General features: G+C 39.0%; 1 long non-coding RNA gene across 2 annotated transcripts in view; it reads right to left on the minus strand.

Annotated features, from left to right (window-relative positions):
• Positions 1-20,961, minus strand: part of LOC111095266 — a 93,102-nt gene that overhangs the window by 35,879 nt on the left and 36,262 nt on the right. The window contains exon 3 of one of the 2 annotated variants that reach the window (XR_005357225.1): positions 17,665-17,747. The exons of the other annotated variant lie outside the window; for it this stretch is intronic. This is a non-coding gene — a long non-coding RNA (uncharacterized LOC111095266). The remainder of the gene's footprint in view (positions 1-17,664; positions 17,748-20,961) is intronic. 2 annotated transcript variants of the gene reach the window in all.

Genomic DNA, 20,961 nt, shown 5'->3' on the forward strand with positions numbered 1-20,961 from the left:
TTTCTTCCAATGGATAGTCTTTCCTCCTTTATCGAATATTAGTTGCCCATAAAGTTCAGGGTCCACTTCTGGATTCTCTATTCTGTTCCACTGATCTATGTGTCTGTTTTTGTGCCAGTACCACACTGTCTTGATGACCACAGCTTTGTAGTACAACCTGAAATCTGGCATTGTGATGCCCCCAGATATGGTTTTCTTTTTTAAAATTCCCCTGGCTATTCGGGGTCTTTTCTGATTCCACACAAATCTTAAAATAATTTGTTCTAACTCTCTGAAGAAACACAGGCAACACCCTTTTTGAACTCGGCCATAGTAACTTCTTGCAAGATACATCCACAAAGGCAAAAGAAACAAAAGCAAAAATGAACTATTGGGACTTCATCAAGATAAGAAGCTTTTGCACAGCAAAGGATACAGTCAACAAAACTCAAAGACAACCTACAGAATGGGAGAAGATATTTGCAAATGACATATCAGATAAAGGGCTAGTTTCCAAGATCTATAAAGAACTTATTAAACTCAACACCAAAGAAACAAACAATCCAATCATGAAATGGGCAAAAGACATGAACAGAAATCTCACAGAGGAAGACATAGACATGGCCAACATGCATATGAGAAAATGCTCTGCATCACTTGCCATCAGGGAAATACAAATCAAAACTACAATGAGATACCACCTCACACCAGTGAGAATGGGGAAAATTAACAAGGCAGGAAACAACAAATGTTGGAGAGGATGCGGAGAAAAGGGAACCCTCCTACACTGTTGGTGGGAATGTGAACTGGTGCAGCCACTCTGGAAAACTGTGTGGAGGTTCCTCAAACAGTTAAAAATATACCTGCCCTACGACCCAGCAATTGCACTGTTGGGGATTTACCCCAAAGATACAAATGCAATGAAACGCCGGGACACCTGCACCCCGATGTTTATAGCAGCAATGGCCACGATAGCCAAACTGTGGAAGGAGCCTCGGTGTCCAACGAAAGATGAATGGATAAAGAAGATGTGGTTTATGTATACAATGGAATATTACTCAGCTATTAGAAATGACAAATACCCACCATTTGCTTCAACGTGGATGGAACTGGAGGGTATTATGCTGAGTGAAGTAAGTCAGTCGGAGAAGGACAAACATTATATGTTCTCATTCATTTGGGGAATATAAATAATAGTGAAAGGGAAAACAAGGGAAGGGAGAAGAAATGTGTGGGAAATATCAGAAAGGGAGACAGAACGTAAAGACTGCTAACTCTGGGAAACGAACTAGGGGTGGTAGAAGGGGAGGAGGGCGGGGGGTGGGAGTGAATGGGTGACGGGCACTGGGTGTTATTCTGTATGTTAGTAAATTGAACACCAATAAAAAAATAAATAAATAAAAAAAAAAATAAATAAAAAATAAAATGTAAGTCATAATCTGATCTCTTCATATTTATCAAATGAGACCATTTACCTCAATGTAATATAATGTGAGAGCTTCTTGAGAAAATTTTAGTCCTAGAAAATGTCTCATTTTGAAATACACCTTTTATTTATTTCAGAGTTTTATATATCCAATTAAAAGGAGTAGGTAATAGAACCACACTTCCAGTTTAAAATGGAAGTGATTAATGGAACCTTCCTTTCCCCAGGTTTCACCTGCTTCCAGGTTCAAAAGGGTGTTGAAATAACAAATGGAATCTATCCAAGGATTAATATGACCGGAGCCCAGCCTTTCCAACTTTCTGTTCCATTTACACAGACCCCAAAAGTCTCACATCTTCCCCTGAAGGAAGCCCCTTTCAGGCTCCCTCTTACCTTGCACCAACACCTGCCCCCATCACTACTGATTCTTCTGTGGTGGGGTCCCTAGTCATTGTGTTAATATTTTTTTCCTTCAGTTGTCTAATATTACTCTAGAACAACAACAACAACAACAATAAAAGGCACACATGGTTAATGCCAGCATATGATCATAGTTTGAAAATGTGTCTGATGGTGCAAAACATTGTCAGGCAAAAATCAAATAAGTAAAACAAATAAGCAGAAAATCCCACAAGAGGCTTGTCTTAACTCCTAAGACTAACTCTGTCCCTCTGGTATGCCATTTATCTTGAAAATAGCTTTGAGGTCTGAAACTGTTAGAAGACTTGATCTTATCTTTCTCTATTTCTTTCTCCTATTTTTTTTTTCATTTTCCATCATCATGCCACTTAAGAACTTAAGAGGAATGGTGAAAAGACAAGAAGCAGTGATTTATAGGATATAATTTTTTTCCTCAGTGCAAGCACCAGAATGTTGAAAAATAAGATGCTCACTAATGAACTGGATGAAATTGATATTCTTAAATCAACTATTGAACCAAGAATTTAATCTAGTTCTTTTGACCACCTTAACCCAGAGATGCAAGAATGCACCACTTTATAGCTGAAAGCAGATGGCATGTGTGTTTTGATGGAGCTGGATGGAAATCTTGGCCACAATTCTACCTGCGGGTATTAAACTGGGTAAATTAGTTCAGCTCCCTGGTTTCAGTTTCCTCATCTCTAAATCAAGAATAATAGCACTTATTTCAGAAGGACTTGTGAGGCTTAAATATATATAGAGATTTTGGAATAGCTGTGTCTTTCCACTATAAAGTTGGGATCACATAAGCTTTAGAGATAAGGCACAGGTATGTTAGTTTAAAGGTTCCCTTGAACTTCACAAAACATGGAACTGTTGTGGAAAACTGCGTTTGGTTCTCCCCCAGATCCTCTGAGATACCATGTGAAATACATCTCAGAAGTATTTCACCAGAAGGTTGAAAAGCTAGAACTTTTATCCATTGGTTTCCATCCCCCCATTAGTTGACAGTTGCTTCCTGGAACAGTCGTGGGGCTGTGCACTTCCAGGTTGTGCCCTCTTGTTCACAGAAGAACACCATTATCAGGAAAAGAGGGAAAAAATGGGCACTTGGGGTGCTTGCTGACAGTATGCTGAAAATTTTTTTTAATCGAATTATAATTAACATACAATGTTCTGTTAGTTTCCCTTGTACAACGTAGTGATTCAACAATTCTATGCATTACTCATTGATCACTATAATGAGTATAGTCACCATCTGTCACCATACATCAGTATAACAATATCATTAACTGTATTCCCTGTGCTGTACTCTTTTGTTCATTGTTCTGTCCTTACTGCCTAGAATATTATCTGGAATTTAGTAGGTGTTTAATTAATATCTATTGAGTTAAGTTAATCATGTTTAGTTAAATATAGAGTTGGGATTTCTCCCCAGGTTTTCTGATTTCCAACCTAGCATAGTACCATCTTGCCAATATAGTAAATGCTATTGATAGTCTGCCCCACATACCCTTATCTCACTGAATTTACACATCAAAACAGTTGATAAATAAAAGACAATAGAGTCTTCAGTGACAGAGAGCTAGGGTTAAGGTTAGGGTTAGGGTTAGAGTTAGACAGAAAGGGATAAGAGTAAAGACTGCCCCTAAATATACTTAACATCTATGCTTTAGCCAGAACACTGAAAAAGTCCACCAGCATCTGATGGTACTCAGCAAACTAAGGATAGACCATGCCAAATACCAGAGGCCTCCCTACTACTGACATAGAACCAGTTACTTGCACAACCCCAAGTCCTACCTTATACATTCCACCTGCTTCAAATCTGAAGGAAGAAGAGAACTGTAAGAACAAGACTATCAATCTTACCCTTTGTCTAGCCCTTAAATCCATAATCTAACAAGCCCTGATGGAGAAAAAAGCTTTAAATTAGACATGACAATAAGAGTTTTGTTGGATTGGGCTGAATTTTAATAACATTACTGAAAAATTGCCATAAAATTATATAAAATACCAAACTGACCTCAAGATATATAAAGAAGAATTTAGTATAGCACAGTGAAATCAATGGCTAGAAATATATAATGCCATTTCATGTTTACATATAACTTTTGTGGACTGACTTGTGTCCCTCTAAAATTAGTAGGTTGAAGCCTGACCTACAATGTAGATTTGGAAATGGGGCCTTTGGAAGACAATCAGATTTAGATGAGGTTATGAAAGCAGGGTCTTCATGAAGGTGTCAGTGCTCTCGTAAGAAGAGACCTGAGAGAGCCTGTTCTCTTTTGCTTGGTCTCTCCTTGCTATGTGAGGACCCAGATAGAAGGTGGTTATCTCCAAGCCAAGAAGAGAGCTCTCACAGCAATCAGCCATGCTGACACTTTGATCTTGAACATCTAGTCTCCAGAAGTGAGAGAAAACAAAGATATGTTGTTTAAGTCACCCAGTCTGTGGTATTTTGTAATGATGACCCAAGCTAAGACAGTATCAAAGTGTAAACCTCAATAAACCCCTTACACTCTCAGCAAGAATTCCAAGTAGTAATTTCAAGCTCCAGTAATAGTTCTAACACTAGCACCTTCTTCTAACATACCTCTTTGCTTCTCAAAAGTAGTCTTTAAATACCATCTTTCCACTAAATTAAATCCTAACTCTTCCTTTCTGGTATTTCCCAATATGACCCCAAGTCACCCTTTCAGCTTTATTCATATTCTCCTCTGTGCATGCTCCAAGCTCCACTTGCCCCTTTCCAACCTGTGCTTCCCAATCCCCATGTGTATTACTTTGTTGAGCTGACATTAAAAACTAACATAAACTGGATGGTCAAAATAACAGAAATGTATTATCTCAGTTTTGGAGGCTAGAAGTCCATAGTCAAGGTGTCAGCAAGATAGATTCCTTCTGATGGATGTGAGGGAGCCATCTGTCACAGGTCTCTCTATATGGACTGCAGATGGCCAACTTCTCACATCATCTTCCCTCTATGTCTCTGTGTATGCAAATTTCACCTTTTTATAAGGTCAGCAGTCATGTTGGATTAGGGCCCATACCAATGACGTCATTTTTAATCAATTATGATTAAAAAGTCTGAAAAGACACTATCTCCACATAAGGTCACATTCTAAGGTAAATGGGTAAGACTTCAACATATGTATTTGTGGAGGTAGAGGGGGACACAGTTTAAGCCTAAACACTATTTTTACTTACTCCTCACTGTTCCCCAAACTCCTTTTCTCTATTTTCCTTTCATGACTTTGAAATCATATCATTCGTTCAATGCAACCTTCTACATACAATCTGTTTTCTCCTGATCTCCCCTGCCTCCCAACTACATATACTCTCTCCCTTCATATCCATTATACTTAGCTTTTATTTTTCTCATGACATTTACCTCCTACTTCACATCACATACAATGTGTACTTTTTTTCCTTCCTTTAATAGACAGTGGAGAACCTAATGGACGGTCTAACTCTGACCTGATGCAGTACCAAATGCAGGTCTTAATATCTGGGAATTGATAGGAGAGTATTTGTGTATGTGGCTATTCATTTGATCAAACAATTGGAGCAAACAGTCTAAACTGCTATGGTTGTAACTCATTTCTATATGAATCTTTAGTACTGGGCACAATGCCTGGCACAGAAGCATGACTTATTAAAGTGAATGATTTTTCTAGAATAGTATATGTCATGGAGATGGGAGGGAAGCAGCTAATGGAAAAGGTCAACAAAGCTAAATGCTTGTTGCATAAGGCCTGCCAGCAAATCATTGTCATGTCTCTCTGGACTATAGATGTGGACTGTCAGTCTTGGATGAAATGAGCTCTTTTCAGAAAAAGCATCCACAGGGATCTCTTTGACTGACAGAACGTCACAGGAAGTGAGGACTATACCTCTGTGCTGGTTCTTTTAAGTTTCACGTTGGCCCATATAGAGTGAAAGAATAAAATGACCAGGAAAAAATGATTTCATAGCAGGATATCTTGACCTGTCTATAAGAAGGCCATTGGGAATAATGGCATCAATGAAGAGAATGATGAAGAGAAATAAAGTCCATTAACTGTAGTGGTTCTGGAAAGTCATAGGGAAGACAAAATTCCTGTTTGCTGGGCCTAGTGTATATCTTTGTATATGCATACCACTTTGCATTCCCTTTGTGGTTTCAGATGGAGCTGCAGTGGTTAGGTAGTGGTGGAAGCTGAGATGCAGAGGGGCTGAGCAGGGTGGTAATATAGGTTTTATAATTTTTTTTTTAGATGTAATAGGCCAGCAGACTGGGAGATAGTTGCCAGTGAATAAAGCTATTATACTGACAGATCCCAAGAGGAGAGGGCATGACACGCCATGGGCTGGGGGTACCTGAGGAAACACTGATTTCAGTTGGGAGGCAGCAGAGAGGGAGAAACCATAGCAAGAGCCTCTATTGTGGTTTCTGTGGGAAGGAACAGGCAAGGCAAGTGCAACAGGTTTAGGATTGGCCAGTTTGAATAATATCAGTGGGCTCTGGGACATAGGTGCTGTCGTCCCTGGTTGTCTGGTATCTGGCCCTGGGGTGACTTGACACGTTATAGAGAGACTCCAATAAAGGAGGTGGCTGGGGTGTAGACTAGATTCATTGGCTTGCATTTTTAAAGTGTGCTCAGTGGGTGAACATTTGCTTTCCCTAGGAATAGGCTAGCCCAGGGAACACGGTCCTTCCAGGGTCAGCATGGCCTCAGAAGTCAAAGCCTCAGAATACAGAAAATAAAATAAATGGTTCATATAAACTGTCAGGTGCTGAGCCACCTCCACCCTTTCAAACACAACATCTAAAATATGAATTCCATCGACCTGCAGTGTTTCCCTTAATTCCCAAAACCGACCTTTCTCAACAGGTCTTCATTTTCCTATCTGGTAAATGAGAAATTGCAAGGCTTACAAAGCTTTTTCCAAGTTCACACACTCAAAATGCTAGACAAAGTCCTTCATTTCAAGAGTAAAGATAATTTTGTTTTCCATCTTACATTATTATGGTCACTCTGCTTGCTGAGTTCTGAGGGGCTTTTAATATCAAGCCTGTGTGAACACATGTGTAACAAAGTCTTGGGAACCATGACTTGGCCAACAATTAATGGCTATCTTAAGATCTCTATGCCACTAGGACAGAGGCTTCTGGAGCCTGAGTCAGTAGATTTAAATTTGTTTGTTTGTTTGTTTGTTTTTAATTCCAGCCTCAAAGACTTTAAGTAGGTACTTTGTAATGATCCTGGGCATAATTGATACTCCTTCTTTCCCACCAGCATTTGGCCACCGAAAGCTATTACGTTCAAACACCAGCAGCTTCCATGTTTCACTAACCTTTGGTTTTACTTCCATCATTAGTAATTACAAGGGCGAGTTCCAGCAATCTTGCAGATGAGGTTGGCTTTCTCTCCACCCTCACCTCTTACAAGGATCAAATATTGACAAGGTGAAGCAAGGGAAACACTTGAAGGTCTCTGAATGGCCCTGGATAATCCATAATGGAGTTACACAGATCTGAGTGTATACATTTTCTATTTATCCACCGTTTCCATAGTGGACACAGAGACTTTCAAGCAAACTGTAAGAAATTTTAGGATGAATTTCTGTGCTTAGTAGCCCAAGCCATTATCTTTCTAAAAGGTTTGTTTAGCATTACTATTTGTAAAATCCAAAAGGTGTCACAGATACAGAAAGGAGAGGAGGCAAGGTAGGATTACGAATGAAAGGACTTTCAGGTGCCTCCAGGTAGAACACTTTACACTGTTATGAAATTTTTATTTCTTTAAGGGAAGACCACCACATCTCAATTTTGTGCAAGTGTTATACAGCCACAGGACACTCAGTTTAAAGAGACATCAAAGGCTGGGAGACTGTAGATAATATTAGTAACTAGTGAAGACTTTAGGATCAGAGTTCTAGGCTCTAGTCCAAACTCTTGTTACACTTTTTAGCCATGTGACCTCAGGCAAGTTTTATTAGTGAGGCTCAGTTGACTCAGGTGTCAAATGGGAATCATACTTTCCCATGGCTAATTTGAGAATTAAATGAATGAATGTATGTAAGGAGCTTCGTTCACTGCCTTGGATAAATTAAGCACTCAATAAAATTTTAGCTGTTGATGTATATAGAGCTTTCTATTGGGGACCAATAAGAATGATTTTTGTTTCTTCATTTTGTATGCATTGTTTTGTTTTTAGAGTCTCAATGCTCTTCGGGATTATCATAAAAGAATCTTCTTTGGTTCAACTCCATCATGCTACACAAATGTAAACTAGGATGCATGATGCAAAGTCCCTTTAGGTACCATTGAGAACCTATAGCTAAAACAAAGATGCAAATGTTGGTTTGGTAGAGACTAACTTTTTGACACAGCATTAAGTCTAAAAGTTGATCAATCCTTAAGCTAATACTTTAGAGCAGAAAAGTACAGATACTTAAAAGGAACAAAACTCTGAATGGTGTCATAGTCACCTACTGCACACTTTACTTGGAGAAATGTTCTCTATTAAGTAAGATGATATTATGATTTGAACATGTCTTTGCAGTATGTGGGATATGTATGATAACAACACTATATTTGCCATTTTTAGAGAAAAATGTTTCATTCATTCACACTGTAGCTCTGCAGAGTTGTGGCTAAAACAACTCTGTGATGTTTGCAAGGTGAAGGATTCCTTTACTGGCTCTGTAATTGGCAAGACACTGAGGAGAAATACCTTATGGTTGTTCAGTGAAGCTCTTCCATACTAGTGCTTTGGAAATTTCAAACTATGCAAAGTTTTCCTTCAGGCCAACACTCACATTGGTCTCTTTCTATATTTTCTAGTCAAACTATATAATAAGTAAAACTACAGTTTTTCTACAGCCTAAGGATGCGCTTAATGGTGTTGCATAGGAAGGACAATGAAACCCATGTTTCAGTGTGGACTCCAACAAAGATCTTACGCTTTCTCAAAATAGACTTAAAACTTCCAAAGCTAGAGCATTGAACAAACAAGGGAAACACTATTTTCAGAAGAGTAAATAAAATAAGAGCCACATGTTTACTGGGGACAATTGGGAGAGGAGTGGTTGGAAGAAATGTTTCAATAGTAGAACAACTGGAGTATTGTGTACAGAAATTGTAAGAATTAAGTGTCATAATACAAGAAATTCACAGATCAAAGTTGAAACTTTCCCCCTTCTCTCAAGAAAAGAACATGAATCACAAAGAAAAAATCTTGATAAAAGGTTTTTTAGCAGTTTCTAATAAAAGAACTAGACATGTATATTGGTTAATACATATAATTATATATCGATTACATATTGGTTATTAACTAATCACGTAGGAAAATTTGTAACATTTTCATTCCAAAGTACATATGTTTTCAACAAAAGCCTTCATACTGGGTCTTCATAAGTCCCAAGGTAAAGAGCTCAGGATTTCATTATCATCAATCATGTAAAGTGAGTAACTCTCTGAGTTAATCTTTAATATTCAATCCTGAATGAATAAAGGCATATAAATAGCCCATCCAGTCACAGTTTATTTTTAAAGGTTTTACTTCTGCTAAATACTATTCCAATGAATAGGAACCCAGGAATAGTTGTTGACATAAACAGCACCAAGAATATATTTTTGCTTATATGTAAATTCTAATCTAAGTCTGGATGGAGGAACATCTTGATCAATCACTTGTGGTTAAGCAGGGCTGAGACTAAATGATAGCAATGAACTCACACCGAGCAAGAAGAGACCTGTCACGACATTGGCCAATCTATTTCAACAGTGGTCTTCAGTTAACTTTATGCATCTCTCTTACCTTTGGCAAGACCATTTGTAGGACTGGGGTGAGTTTCAAGGGAGATAGCTGAAATAAGGCTCTTATTCAAAATGGTCTTAAATCAATGTCAAATGGGAATCATACTTGATGAGCCCATGACCAGAAATTATGCTACCTGTTAACCTCTGATGCAAATCAGAAAGTTGTAGGGAGATACCTAAAGAAAGGTAAACAGAATTGAGGTAGGGAGATGTAATGGGTAGCATATTTGGAAGAAATAGCAGGTAATGAGAAGCAGAAATGGAGGAACTAAATTATATGTATATTAGACTATTAGAATCTCCCTTATACTCTGCATAATGATATCTAGTTCTCTGTGGCACCTTTTGTATGGATGCTGGAATTATTTCATGCTTTTCTTAATTGTTTGTGCAGCCCTAGCAAAACAAACAAACAAAATAGGAACCATCATAATTTTTGGTCCTGCCTGTGTGGACTCACATCGTTTGTCCCTGCCAAAATCCCCAATCTCACCTCCTACTGTTACTATCCAGACACGCCCACTCTTGTCACAGAATATACACAGTATTCCAACTTGTTCCTGTCCCTATTCATCATTCATGTTTTAGCTCATTTCTCCACTGAGTCTCCTCTGAAGCACTGAACTACAATGCCTTCACCTTCATAGGTATTAGGCAGGCTTTAATCAGAAGTGAACCAAATACATATGGTATATATACACACACATGCACACATACATGCATATATGCATATACATACATGTTGGTGCTTTACATGTCATAAATATGTATGCATTCATACACACATATGGAGGTACATATACACACACACAGGGAGGTTTACACAATTGTAGGGCAAGCTAAGGAAGCCTGGGAAGGCAGTGAAGAAGGGAAGATTCACGAGGAAGGGAAAGCAATCGCAGTCCCACAGAATGCTTGGAGTACTTGGTTATTAGGAATGCCCAGTCTTGGGATCCCTGGGTGGCTCAGCAGCTAGCGCCTGCCTTTGGCCCAGGGTGCGATCCTGGAGACCCAGATGGAGTCCCACGTTGGGCTCCCTGCATGGAGCCTGCTTCTCCATCCTCCTGTGTCTCTGCCTCTCTCTCTTTCTCTATGTCTATCATGAATAAATAAATAAATAAATAAATAAATAAATAAATACCCATACCCATGGATAAAGGAATGTGTACACACATACACAATGGAATATTACTCAACCATAACAAAGAATGAATGAAAGCTTGCCAAAAAAAAAAAAAAACAAAAAAAACAAAAACAAAAACAAAAAAGCAAACAAACAAACAAAAAATAAAACAAAAAAAAGAAAGCTTGCCATTTGCTACAACATGGATGGAGCTAGAGAGTATCATGCTAAGTGAAATAAGTCAGAGAAAGACAAATACCATATGATTTCACTCATCTGGGGAATATAAGAAACAAAACAAATGATCATGGGGTAAAAAAGAGGGAAACAAACCAAGAAACAGACTCTTAACTCTAGATAATGAACTGATTGTTACCAGAGGTGAGAGAAGTTGGGGGTATGGATTGAAATAGGGGATGGGGATTAAGGAGGGCATTTGATGTGATGAGCACGAGGTGTCATGTGTCTGTGTTGATCACTAAATTGTACAGCTGAAATTTATATTATACCGTATGTTAACTAACTGGAATTTAAATACAAACTTAAAAAATAATGTTCAATCTTTTTTTCAAGGTCTTCCACCTGACTAAGTCACATTCATCTAGTAAAATCTTTCTTTTGATTATCTAAAAAATTTAACTAATTTAGAACTTTGTATCTCATTGATAAAACCTCTTCACAGAAACATTAAAACTAGTGTTTGATTAACTGAGAAAAGGCATGATGCATGCTTATTTCCCACTCCCTAATTCTCCTGAGATAATATTCCTTGGAGTCAAACCTAACTGGAAACAGCAGAAGGAGAATTCTGGGGAAGGTGGTACAGTCCAACAAAGCTGATGAGTCAGAAAGCCGTATCATAGCTCTCAGTACTTTCCTTTCACTGCACTTAATCCAGAATCAAATTCCATTTGTACCAGCCTTCCCGGGGAAACTCTGTGTTCTCTGAAGGCAAGAACCATATCCGTGTCCTGTATCATAATATCCCTAACTACCACCACAGTGCCTGCACAGAACATCAGTCAACAAATATCTGAGGAATGAATGAATGAACAATTGAATGAATTAATACATGTCATTATATGAGTGTAGCCAGCAACCATTTTGTCAAGCCAACACAAACCTAACTACCACCACAGGGGCCTTGGAGGTCATCCACATGAGAGAAATAATCTCCTATGTAATAAGTGGATACATAAATATAAAGCTACATCCATTTTAGTTCATTTCTTTTTCATCTGGTCTCCCATACCAGCAAGGTTCTTTGCAGTGTGCAAACCACAAGATTTTTAGAAGCAAAAATGGTTTTAAGAGCTTTAATTCATTTGACCAATATTTACAGGGCATCCAGTTCACTCCAGAACTGTGTTAGGGACTTGAGAAACAAAGATGACATAAGACAGGAGCCCTACCCTTAGGTTGCTCACAGCATGGTCAAGAACAGTAAGCAGGTCAGAATGTATATTATAGGGCTACAGGAACATGCTGGATGTCTATTCAGGGCACAGCAGAGGGGAGATAGAGTTATGATTTTTTTCTGCTGAGGAGTCCGAGAACATGGCACGGAAGTGACATCTCAAAAGCTACTTCACACTAATTTGATGGACAAGGGTGGCAAAGGTGCTGCAGTAGAGAGAATAGTACATTAAGATATTTGGGGAGGGCAGGGATTTCATTGTGTCTACAGAGTGTGTATGAGCAGATGAGTCAGGGCTGGTTAAACTAGAGGCAAAGTCAAGTCAGAGAAGCTTCTAATGAGCCCTCCCATATAATGATGGGCAGAAGAATCTCTGATCCTAACTGTCCTTTTATTATGCACACCTACAGCACTCCCAATCTTTCGTGGAACCTCCTTTGACTGCAGGCTAGGTCTTCATTTTTTTCCCAACAAATCACCCAAAGATGTCATGCTCAACCTTCCTCCTAATCCCAGGGACCCACAAGTCACTATTCACATGCTGCAGGAGCAGAACCCTGAGTACACAGGGCAGGGTCAGGAGGATGTGATTAATTTTTATTAAATAAGTAAGTACCGAATCTATGAATAAATATTATCAACTATGCTTTGAAGTGATCAAAGTAGCTCTTGTTGCTAAAATGTCTCCTGCCATCCTAAACAAACACCTTAGCTAATCCAAGTGTTTTCAACATCAATTTTAACATTATGGATCAAGTTATTCTTTGTTGTGAAGGCTGCCTTGAATATTATTATAGGATGTTTATCAGTATTTCTGGCTTCCACTCACTAGGTCACTAGTACTCCACTCCCAGAATTATGAAAACCAAAAATGTCTCCTGGCATTGCTAAATATTTCCTCTGGAGAAAAATTATCCATGGTGGAAAACCACTAACCTAATTCCATATTTTGGCTAGTGTATTTTATATATACCATTGGTCTCTTCTTACCAGTGTGATAGTTTTTATAGAGCTTCTAATATTTTTCCATAGTCATAGATGATATTAATTAAATCCTTTTTTATAGGCACACTATGAAGGCTTTTCTGCTATGAGCACCATTTCACAGAGAAGAAATGTAAGTTCATGGAAGCTAAAGCTTTTCCCACAGAGTGGGTCTAGAATTTGAATCCAAGCCACCTGACTCCAAAGTCAGTCCCTAAGTCACTCTGAAACATTATCTCACAGGCAAGAAAAAGCCTAGCCTCCTAGAAGATAGTTGTGTAAGGACTCCAGGGAATAGCAGACATATCAGCCAGCATAGTAAACTTGCTAAAACTCGGTCTTTCCAACTCACTTTCCCAAACAGAATCCCTAAGATATTCAATGATTTGCCCACTTGAATATCAAGTGTGGAGATAAAAGGAGTAGAGATCAACTCAAGGATTCATATAATGAAATGGCTACTTTGATAGCTAATCCAAAGCCAGGCTATGCTGTGTCCATTGTTTCTGGAGGGTTCTGCATGTGCATCATCATAACACATCATACATTATATCACCAATGTATCCTGCCTTAAATGCCTATTCTATTAGACTGGGGGTATCTTCAGAGCAAAAATAGTTTCACTCAACTCTTTTGCAAAGAGCATTTTTCCATTCACATATTAAGAACTTAATCCAAGATGACTGATTGGAAAAATGGTTGGATGGACGGATGGATGGATGGATGGATGGACAGATGTCAGACGGATGGACTAATGAATCTTAGATATCGAGAAAATTGTAAACATGCAGGTTGGGAGTTATAAGTGACTTCTAGCAGCCCAGGTACAAATGAAAGCCTGTCAAGTTAACCACTTACAGAAAGTGTTTTCTGTTATCCAGACAGGAAGCCGCTGGGAGCAAAGTACATAGATTTAATGCAGCAAATAAAGTAAGAAAAAATTGGCCCTGAATCAATAAAAATTGTCTGTCCTCTCTTTTCAGTTTTATAATCCAGGCCGTGGCTGACCCAAACCACCCTACTCAATTCCACCCCCATTTAGGACTATTACCTGCCTTGTTAAATATTCAGGGGCACTGCCCCTCCGGAAAGGGTGCAAGCACTTTAGCACCACTAATCGATCCACAGCGCCTCTGTGCAAGCAGCCTGTTAAAGGAGATTACAAAACACAGCTCCGGGTTTGACAAGTTTCCCAGACTTGGGGTTTGGCAGCTGGAGACAATCAGGCAGGCTTCTCTGTCCCCACCACCCACAGCTCTGGACACAGAGAATTGCTTCTCTATTCCCAGGATGAATTACTGACTTGGAAGATTTCCCAATGCAACCTTGTTTTCACAACTTCTATTTTTGTCTCCGAAGATGATCTTTAGAATCTTCTTTTGTCAGACATTCTGGGGCCCAGAGGTACACTCAGACTCGATGAAGCAGCTAAAGCTCAAAGAGGGGAAATGACTTGCCCAAGATCCCTAGGGGAGGTAGCTGGGGCGCTAAGATTAGCTTGGGAAATGTTGATGGACTGAATGCACTGGTTGGACTAAGATAATAATGGGTTGGAACCCCATGAACCCAGAGGAAGCTCTCTAGAGACACTGAACAAGTAGACTGGAGCCAGGTTGGGGAATCTTTTCATTGACCATGGTAGCTATTCAGGGTGATTGAAATTATATTCAGTCATTGATTCATGCACCTACTAAATATTACTATATGCTTTCAGTGACCTAAGAATTGAGCAAGTTTCTGGTGATAAAGGATGGAGCAGTCAGACAAGAAGACAGCAAATAGGCTAGCAGAAAATCTAGATAATGGAATATAGTATTATACAGTCAGTAGATCATTTATAATGATGTTATATGTGATATTATATGATATATATTGTTTTAGTTTGCTCGGCTTGCCACAACAAAATACCATATACTGGGTGGCTTAAGCAGCAGAAATTTATTTTATCATGGTTCTGGAAACTAAAAGTCTGAGATTAGGATGTCAGTGTGGTCGAGTTCTAGTGAGAACCCTCTTCCTGGCTTGCAGGCAGCTACCTTTTCACTGTGTCCTCAACAGTAGAGAGATCTCTGTCATTTCTTCTTATAAGGCCACTATCAGTTTTCCCCATCATGGGGAAACCACTTCATGACCTTATCTCCCAAAGGCTACACCTCCAAGTACTATCACACTAGAGGGAAGGGCTTCAACATATGAAGGGGAGCATAAGTCAGTCCATACCTATGACCAACTATGATATACGGTATGGAATGATATGACATAAAAATACAGGCTAAGAACTGAAAAAGGAAGGAAAGGGCAGGAGAAAGCTTCTTGCAGGTAGTAACATCTAAAGCCAAGTGTGTTGTCAAGTTTAAAGGGAAAACACAGAACCAGAGACCATAGATTGGGGCAAAAGGCCCTGGGTCAATAAGGGAGTAGTTTAGTGGGCAAGGAGAAAGGCAGGAAAGTCCAGCTGCTGAGCTCAGGCAATGGAGGCAGATAGACTTCAGGCACCTACAGGACCATGGATACATCATTCAAACCTTCTAAGTCTTGATTTCCACAATTATAAACTATGGAGAACAAAAGCAGCTAACTTGGCAGGTAGTTGTGCAGATTGTCATGAGGTAATCCTCCAAAAGAGCTTAGCCTGAGGCTGGCATATTGTGTTTAATAAACGGGAATTATGATTATTGAAGAATTGATAATACTCCACCAGCACAGCCTGTTGGCTCTGCCTTCAGGAGGCATCTTGCCTCCAAACACCTGACAATCTCCAACAATTTGTGTGGCCTGGGTGGACTGTTTAAAACTCTCTATGCCTCAGTTTTTTCATCTGTAAAATGGATACGTTATTAATGTCTACCTCTCAGAGCTGTTGGAAGTACTTACAAATTAACATACACGTAAAGGGCTTTAAAAGATGCCGAGGCTTCAGCCCGTGGTGAGTGCTAAGTAAGTGGTCCTTACTGTTTTCATCTTTTGTTTGGAATGCTGGGGTAGCAGGCTCTTCTTTGTTTTCTCTACTCCTACCCCTTTTCCTTGCATCTCTCCACAGAGTAGCCAGAGTAAGGCATTCAAAAAATAAATTATGTCAGCCTCCGATGTATTACCATCTCACTCCACAAAAGCAAAGGTTTCACATTGGCCTGGATCCCCTTATCACTCAGACCTTACTTCCCACTGCCCTGCTCATTCACACTGCCTCTGCCTCCCCAGTCTGACATGCTGTTCCTCTGACGTAGCATGTCGGTGTGTTTTTACTTTCTGTTCTCTCTGCCCGAATGTTCTTTCCCAGGTATGTTTAAGAACTGCCCATTCAACTCCATGCAGGACCCTGTTTAAATATCTCGTTAGCCTGAAGACCTCTCCTGCACAATTCACCCAAGGAGCCAAGGACGCCCAGCACATTCTACCACCCTGACCCTTCTTGATTTTCCTTCTTATCTGACATATTATAAATTTATACTGGTGATTGCTTATTGCCAGTTGTCACAACAGAATGGCAGCTCCATGAAGGCAGGGATCTGGCTTGTTCACTGGCAGCAATTAATGCACTAGATACATGGAAGGTGCTTAGTAAATATTTTTCAGTGATAAATGAGTAAAATGGTTATGGCCAGGTGTCCTCTCTGATTGAACACTGACCATCCGTCCAGGATAGGGGTGGCCCCTCTGGCTGCGAGGCACCTGGACTGCCGTCCTAAATGAAAGACTCAGGAGCCTTGAGTCCCCGATTTCCAGTCTAGTGTCTTTTCCAGGAACAGCCTGGAAAATCTGCCTGAATAGTTCTCAGTGGCAGAAGGCAAGCAATCTTCATTATTTAGCAATTCTAAGCATTACCTTAATGACCTGGTAAATCATCCTGAAAATCTGAAGGTCTCTAAAATATGGTGATTCTGAGAAACGGCTGACTCAGGCAGTCTCCACAGGGAAGTTGTTAGTGATCAGTTTGGATGGGCTTTTTGCAGGTACTTTTATGTTCTACTTAGGTGAGGTGCAAAGGAATGAAGTATAGTTCTCCCACCTTTTATTTTTTCCTTTTTTCTTTCTTTCATTCTTTCTCCTGCCTTCTATGTAGTAGAGTACAATCTGTTCAGTCAAGACAATGCTGTAAATCCTGCTGTGTGTGTGTGTGTGTGTGTGTGTGTGTGTGTGTGTGTGTAGCTTCTGTGGCATTATTTTAACCAGAAATCTCAGTTAAGTGGGGTCAGAAAGCTATTTTGATATTCATATCCAATATCACTGGAGCCATTTCTCAAAACAAGTTGGCTTCCTACAGTTTTTCTTCCTTCCTTCCTTCCTTCCTTCCTTCCTTCCTTCCTTCCTTCCTTCCTTCCTTAAAGATGAAATTGAAGATGAACACTTACTTCATAGTAAGTGTGGCCACCATCCAACCTGACTCTATATGGTACCACCCTTAGGTCTAAGCAACAAGGCCTCCATCCTGAGCCCCAGGCTTTAGAGGGATCTTCTATTACAAATACAATAGGAAATGCATTTATTGAATAATACACTATCACCTTTGCTTTTGGCATCCATTTGTCAGCTCTGGTGCAGCATGATCCCTATACCTGAATCTCCACTTCTCTGAGTGCTCCAGCCCCTGGAAAAAAATAAATCCTTTATCCCAGGTGCTCAAAACAAAAGATAAAATGCATTCAAATACCATTAAGGTTTACAAGTGGCCTGATGCCAACGTCAGAGATAGAGAGGTTGTTGGATTTGAGCAGCAGGAACAACTCAGGTGACAGAGCAGACAAATTAATAATTTGTGAAATCTTTCCATGCAAATAGTACAAATGCAATAGGCTTGTGCATGGTAAAATAGTGTAAGGCATCCATTTTCTTACTTTGAGTTCATATTACATCTCATAATTTCAAAGATAGATTTGAGCTATCTCATGAGAGGTATTAACATCAGTTCCCCAGGACAGTTAAGGAACATTTTCCTATTTTGAATAATTCATATTGCTCTGGGAGTTTCATATGTTAGTATCATGGGCATAATGGACATGCAGCATGATGCAGATTCTTTACATGGGTAACTAGATGGACATTGCATACTAGAATCATAAATTGTATTACTGCTAAAAAATGAGTAAGATTTAATTAAATTTGCAAACAATCAAATAAAATATTTCAGCTTTATTTAAATAATTTAAATGCATTTTTTGATATTTTGACATTAATATAATTTGAATTTTTAACTTTTAACTTATTTTGCATATTTTACAAGAAAACTGAAAAATAAAAATAATTTTCATCTTTTGATTTTTTACATTTATGTTAATTTACATTTTTGATGAACCTTTATTAAAATTGTGTTGGTTTCAAATCCAATTATATTTTACTTTCCAACCCTTTAAATCATTTAGAATGAGTACAAATTGGGAAGGCAATAGAATCCAAAAAGATGAAAATTTACCTCAGAGAAGAAAAGGAAAAAAAAATTTCAAAAAAGGGGTTTGCTTTGAACTAGAAAAAATAAAAGTGAATGCATTTCATGTAATAGGAATCACATGGAATTAGTGACTATTACATTACAAATTCTTGATGTAAAGATTTAATTATTAATCAAAACAATGAAAAATGAGCAAGGAAATTACTGTTATCAAATCTACAATCTGAACAAGTCAGATGAAATCAATGCAATGTTGTGATCTTTACTAAATTAAGACGTAATTACTGAACAAAAAGAGAAGATGTGGGCCTCCATTTTGCCATTGCTCTGGATCAAATTTCCCCAAAACTCACTGCAGGAGATGATGCTACAGCCTCAGCTCACCTACCTTCCTATCCCTAAATACAAATCCATCAAAACTTTTATTTATCATTATAGGGGAAGGGCACATTGTTAGCATGACAAATATGGGGGGAGACACAGATGTTTAGGCCAAGTGCCAGCTTTTGATGGTAAATTTCTACACCAAGAGAGAAAATAGAACTCACTCTGAGCCTCTTCCCTTCTATTTTACTCATTTATTTTTAAGTTACACATGTGGTGAGCGATGTTATATACAAGGCCTTTGCCAAGTGCTTTTTATGCTCTATTTTATTTTATGTTAGAACAAGATTCTGGAAGAGTTAATGTTACTTTCTTCATTCACAGATGAGGAAGAAGGGAAGTCTGTGCCAGACCCAAGGTGATCCATAAAGCCAGGGTCATGCTGAATGAGCCAAGGTAGTCTCACAAATAATCTATGCTATCTCCCCTGAAACTAATCTACTTTTAGGATGAGGGTGGAGGATTGTGTACATCCTCTATCCCTTTTGGATTACTTTTTTTGCAAAAGGCCACGTTAACTTCTCCCCAAAGATCTTTAACTGTAAAAAACAAAATCAGTGTCTATTCTTCTCCCATTGTATGTGAATAACTTGAAGTGTGGGCTATATCTTATTCATCTTTTTATTCCCTGTGTCTACAACAGGACTTACATGCTTTAATCTTCTAGTAAATGAATGAATGAAGACAGTGCAATGAGTGACCCTTATCTCAAGTGAATAGTTTTATTTAAATATCTTCAGAGCATAATATGTCTGCTTGGGAGACTCACAATCTCCCTCTCACTGTGTTCCTGCCATCTCACAGGTAGAGGCATGAGTCCTCTTGCAGTTATCAAGTAGAAACATCCTGCTTTCTTTCTGCCTTTCACTTTGTCTTCCCTATCAGATGAGGAATGACTTGTCTTACAGCCAAGATTGGGATGGAAGAGCAAGAATACCCAGTGAACCCCCTTCTAGACTCTCTTTTTGCCTAGTGTGCCCACAGTATAGAGGCCTTCTTTTCTCCACCCCTCCATCCATATGAGAAACACACTTTAATAAGGGACCAAGGATGCCATCTCAAGAAAAATCAGGAGGCTCACTTCTGTGCCCACTTTCAGCTTCTTTAAGGCATGGAGATGACTTCCATGCAGCACACTGGACAGACATCTGGTCTACAAATCCACTCTTCCCACAAGTGGACCCCACCTCTAAGATTTAGGAGAAAGGTGCCCAAAGTCAGAATTGGGCAGCAGGTTCAAGTCTCATTCTCCAGTCCATATCAACCAATATTAAAGCTGATATTCTCACCCTTATTTAACTCTTACATGTGTGTCTGAATTGAATCTGAAATTCCAAGAGGAGAGGTATTGAGCAAAATCACTATCTTTAGAACTTTCTTCTAGGCAGAAATGATAAATTTGGGAAAAGTCTTACACTTTTAGCTATAAAAACTGAATGCAGTAGGGAGCACCTGGGTGGCTCAATGGTTGAGCCTCTGCCTTTGGTTCAGGTGGTAACCCCAGGGTCCTGGGATCAAGTCCCACCTCAGGGTCCCCACAGGGAGCCTGCTTCTCCCTCTGCCTATGTCTCTCCTCTCTCTGTGTATCTTTCATGTATAAATAAATAAAATCTTTAAAAAAAAGTGCAGTAGATGCCCATTCTTACTTACCGAGCCCACTTTTCAGAAGCCCCTCCTTTATTCCTATAATAAGGTGCCTCCCACTCCCATGAGAACTCTAGAGAATACTCACTATGGTGAGTGTCACACCGTGAATGTTACTTGTTTTTGTAGGCTTCACAAACCTCATGCTCAAAACTCCTCAGAAGTAAGGAAATGAAGAGCCTGATTACCTTACTCTTCACTTTATTCCCTGTAGTGAGCTCAATGCCCAGCAGTTAGAGAGCACTTAAAAAATAAATATAAATAAATATTAATAAGTGAGGAAATTACAAGTTAATTTAATATGTAACTCTGATGCCCTGGAACTTGAACTATCTTGTTAATGTTTAGAAAAATTATTTCAAAACACTTCAAGAATTTAATCTGACAT

This window comes from Canis lupus, chromosome 3, assembly GCF_011100685.1.
Source record: "Canis lupus familiaris isolate Mischka breed German Shepherd chromosome 3, alternate assembly UU_Cfam_GSD_1.0, whole genome shotgun sequence".
In the NCBI taxonomy this organism is placed as follows: domain Eukaryota; kingdom Metazoa; phylum Chordata; class Mammalia; order Carnivora; family Canidae; genus Canis; species Canis lupus.